The sequence below is a fragment of the Chrysochloris asiatica genome, unplaced genomic scaffold, assembly GCF_000296735.1.
Source record: "Chrysochloris asiatica unplaced genomic scaffold, ChrAsi1.0 scaffold00040, whole genome shotgun sequence".
In the NCBI taxonomy this organism is placed as follows: domain Eukaryota; kingdom Metazoa; phylum Chordata; class Mammalia; order Afrosoricida; family Chrysochloridae; genus Chrysochloris; species Chrysochloris asiatica.
The window spans coordinates 10,431,698-10,436,742 of NW_006408558.1; the positions used below are offsets into that span (position 1 = coordinate 10,431,698).

At 39.8% G+C, this 5,045-nt stretch overlaps 1 pseudogene; it reads right to left on the bottom strand.

Moving 5' to 3' along the window:
* Window positions 1-249: 249 nt before the first annotated feature.
* Window positions 250-1,045, bottom strand: LOC102840935 (annotated as a pseudogene).
* Window positions 1,046-5,045: the final 4,000 nt, after the last annotated feature.

The following is a 5,045-nucleotide window of genomic DNA, read 5'->3' on the forward strand; positions in this document are numbered from 1 at the left end:
CAAAGTATAGATACACGACATTCTCCAGAAACTGAAAAGCAACGCTGAAGAATGACCCACTTTTAGAAAGAAGAGCAAGAGAAATTGACTATTGTGCAAAAGTGAGAATGAAGTTGTCTAGGTCATTTCAGCATAGGTACTATCATCCTATATGAAGGGGCTTCAAAAAGTTCATGGAAAAATCCCATTATCTTTTTTTTTTTTTCCACAAATAAGATCTTTTATTTGTCATCTTTGAAAGTCTGAATTTTAAACAGATTCTTGAACTGGTGGCTCATAGCCATCAGCTCGTTCAACTTCAGCACCTGTCTCATCTCCAGTAGCTTTTCTAGAACTATTGCCTTCACCATGAAGCTCCATGAGTTTTCCCAACTCAAACTTGGGCTTCTTCAGCATTTTTACTTTCCTAACAAACACATCATGGAGAGGGTAAATAGACTGGCAAGCCTTCTCTATGTCCTTTCCAATGCTGTCTGGAATCAGTTTATTGACCACTTTTTTCAAGTCATTTGTCTGCACCTCTCGGGTCATGATTTCCATCATTTTCTTCTGGATTTCATGGACCTGTTGGTGCTGAGCATAAGATGTCTTCTGAGTCTGGTTGTTGCGTTTTTTAGTAAAACCAACACAGAACAGGCAAAGCAAATAACCATCTGTAGTCTTGACATTAACGTGAGCTTCAGTCATGGTCTGCCATTTTTTGACCATGGAGCACATTTTGTCATGGGTAAAATCCATGCCATGGAAGTTGGTCAAGCAGTTTTTGCCCTGAACATCCTCAGTAATTAGCTTGAATTTTCTAAATGCAACTTCATCGTCCTGCAGATCAGCAAGACTCACGTCAAAAACATGACCCTTGAGTCCATCAGATGCGATTATGGTTCCTTGAGTCCTTGTGACTAGTGCTTTCCCAATATTTCTTATATTGAACATAGCTGGTGCCTTCACATCATACCAATCTTTCTTAGAAAATGGATCAACCACTTGCTTCTTGGCTCCTTTTTTTGCCACCTTTTGTAAGGCGCTTGTTCTTGCCGACTGCCATGGTGCTGCTCAGAGAGCCAAAAGGGCCCATTATTTTTTCATTCCATTTTTTTTCCCCGTTAATTTTTGAAGCCTCCTCATACACACCACAGCATTCAATACTTGCAAAATTCACCAGACTGCAATGCTTATTCATCAACTAACTGTGCAAGAGAGATTGTTGAACACATCGGGCACCAAATATGATCGGCATTAAAACTGCTTTTACATTTGCAGGTGATTTCATTCTCTCATTTCTAAATATTTAACGTTTGAGCAGAAACGTTATCTTCACAAGGACTTGTGAAAAGACACTGAAAATGTGGGCCATAGATGACCAGTGCAATTGTAAACCCTTTCCTGCCTCAGAAAATTGGAGAAGAGGGCAGTTAAACTAGAAACAGAAACCCTCCACAGGTGAGGATGAGGAATCAAAGCCTAGTAGAGACTTTGGTTTCTCATCCTACAGTGTGAACTTCACTGGGTGAAGCTACTCCAGAGAAACACAATAAAGATAGCCTTTGGCCTCCTGGAGGGGTGCTGCAGGTTTATGGACTGGACCAAAAAGTCGGTTTGACTACAAGGTCAGCGGTTCTAACTCACCAGCTGCTCCTCAGAAACCCTATACAGGGCCTCTATGAGTCAGAACCCACTCCACGGCACTTAACAACAACAATGGCTTCTAGGGACAGGATGGTATTTAAGTATAAAATGCATGCTGGATTTCTAAGATTTGGTATGAAAAAAAGTAAAACCATCGAAATAATTTTATATTGATTAAATGTTGAAATGATAACATTTCAAACACATTTGGTTAAATACAGTGAATTATTTAAAATACTTTTGCCTGTTTCCTTTTAATATGGCTACTGGAAAATTGTCAATTAAATATGCAGCTCACATTATTTCTCTATTGGACAGTGTAGGGCTACAGTTCTTTGTTAGTTGCCATAGAATCACCCCAACACATGGTGACCCCAGATACTATGGAACAAAATGCTGCCCCATCCTAAACCACCTTTACGATTTTGTGGGGATCAGACTATTGTGTTGCATAGGTTTCTCACTGTCTGGTTATTAGAAGACTACCAGGCCTTTTGTCCTAGTCTGACTGAGTCTAAAACCCCTGCTGAAATCTGTTCAGCATCGTGGTAACCCTCTAGTCTCCACTAAGGTGGCGGTGGCTGTGCATGAGGTAACTTGGTCGTAAATACACTAAGCTGTTATTCTTTCTCCACCATTCATCTGTCAGTGTGTTGCTCTGTGGTGGCTTGTGTGGTACTGTGATGCTGGAAGTTATGCTGCTGATATTTTAAATACCAGCAGAGTACACCCTTGCTTCAGCATTGATCTTCATCAGTAAGATCAAAGAGCACAGCCTTCGGTATGGATTACATCGCAATGTCAAGAAAACAAAAATCCTCACCACTGGACCAATAAACAACATTCTTATCCATGGAGAAAAAAATGAAGTTGTCAAGGACTTCATTCTTCTTGGATCAACTATCAACACTCATGGAAGCAGCAGTCAAGAACTCAAACGATGTATTGCATTAGGCAAATCTGCTGCACAAGAGCTTTTTAAAATGTTGAAGAGCAAAGATGTAAGCTTGAGGACTAAGGTACATCTGACCCAAGCCATGGTATTTTCAATAACCTCACATGCATGTGAAAGCTAGACAGTGAATAAGGAAGACCATAGAAGAATTGATGCCTTTGAGTTATGGTGTTGGAGGAGAATATTGAAAGTGTCATAGACTGCCAAAAGAACCAATAGTTTCGTTTTGGAAGAAGTGCAGCCAGAGTGCTCCTTAGAGGCCAACATGGCCAAACTTTGTCTTTCATACTTTGGACATATTGTCAGGAAGGACCAGTCGCTGGAGAAGGATATCATGTTTGGTAAGGTGGAGGGTCAGAGAAAAAGAGAAAGACCCCCCACGAGACAGATTGGCCAAGTGGCGGCATTGATGGACTCAAGCTTGGCAACAATAGTGAGGTTGGCCTAGGATTGGGCAGTGTTTCATTTTGCTGTGCATAAGGTCGCTGTGGGTCACTACCAACTCGATGGCACCTAACAATAACACCCTTACTGGACAGGTTTCAGCTTCCAGACTTAGAAAGACTAGGAAGAAGGAGAGGTGGACTACTTCTGAATTTTTAGCCACTGAAAAACTTATGAATAGCAGTGAAGCTCTGTCAGATAGCACCAAAATGTTGAATATTGAAATGTGATGAATAGCACCAGAATACTGTCCTATAGAGTCCTGGAAGAAGAGCCCTTAAGTTGGAAGGCACTCAAAATATGACTGGGGAAGAGTTGGCCCCTCAAAGTAGACTTGACCATGATGACACAAATGGAATAAAGCTTTTAGAACATTCACTTGCTGATAGGACACAACTGAAAATGAGGAAAATTACTGTAACATCCATTAATAATCAGAAAATGGAATGTATAAAGTATGAATCAAGGAAAACTGCAAGTTGTTCAAAATAAAATGGAACACATAAACATTGATACCTTAGGCATTGTTGTTGTTAAATGCTGTTGAGTCAGTTCTGACTCATAGCAAGCCTATATAGGGTTTCCAAGGGGTGGCTAGTGAGTTTGCAATTCAAACTAAACTTGCGGTCCAGTACTTCTCCTACAGCGCCTTGCCAGGAGTGAGCTGAAATGGCCATTTTGAATCTGACAAACAGATGGTTTATTGTGCCTGGAATGGCAAATTGAAGAGAAATGACCTCACATTCTCAATATCTAGCTACAATGATCTATAAAATAATCTGTCTGTGATAGGATAATATCCATACGGCTGCAAGGAAGACCACTTAATACCTCTAATGTTCAAATTTACACACCAACTAATAAAGCCAGTGATGATGAAATTTAAGAAAAACCAGGAGTCCTGGTGTGGTACTGTGGATTAATGCGCTAGACTGCAAATTCAGTTTGAACTACAAGATCAGTTGTTCATGCTCCTCAGCTGCTCCTTGGAAACCCTATACAGGGTAATTAAGAGTCTGAACTGGCTGGATGGCACTTAACAACAAACAACAACAACCAGCTTCTTTAGTGTGAAATTGATCATACATACAATCAAGATGTATTGATAATTACTGGTGATTGGAATACAAAGGTTGGAAACAAAGAGGAAGGATCAGTAGTTGGAAAATATGGCCTTAGTGATAGAAACAGTGCTGGAGATCACATGATAGAATTTTGCAAGTCCAGTGACTACTTCATTGCAACTACCTTCTTTAAACAACATAAAAGATGGCTATATATATATGAACCTCACCAGATAGCATACACAGAAATCAAATTGACTACATTTGTGGAAAAAGATGGTAGTAAAAGTCCATATCATCAGTCAAAACAAGACTGGGGCAGACTGTGGAGCAGACCATCAATTGTTCATATGCAAATGCAGACTGAAGCTGAAGAAAATAAAAACAAGTCCACGAGAGCCAAAATATAACCTTGAACATATCTCATCTGAATTTAGAGATCATCTCAAGAACAGATTTGATGCATTAGACAATAATGACTGAAGACCAGAAGAGTTGTGGGATGACATCAAGAACATCATACAGGAGTGAAGAAAAAGGTCATTAAGACAAGAAAGAAGGAAAAGACCAAAATGGATGTCAAAAGAGACTCTGAAACTTACTCCCCAGTGTAGAGATGCTAAAACAAATGGAAGAAATGAAGAGGTAAAAGAGCTGAACAGAAGACTAAATCAAGTATTATAATAAAATGTACAAAACCTGGAGTTAGAAAAACAAAAGGGAAGAACACTCTCAGCATTTCACAAGCTGAAAGAAAAGAATAATTCAAAACTCAACTTTCAATAAATTTGAATGCGCCAGACTGCAAAGCCATTTGAACCACAAGATTGGCAGTTCAAGCTCACCAGCTGCTCCTTGGAAACCCTATACAGGGTCGCTATGAATTGGAGTCGACTCGACAGCACTTAACAACAACAACAACAATGGGCAGAATATTGAATGATGCAGAAAGCATC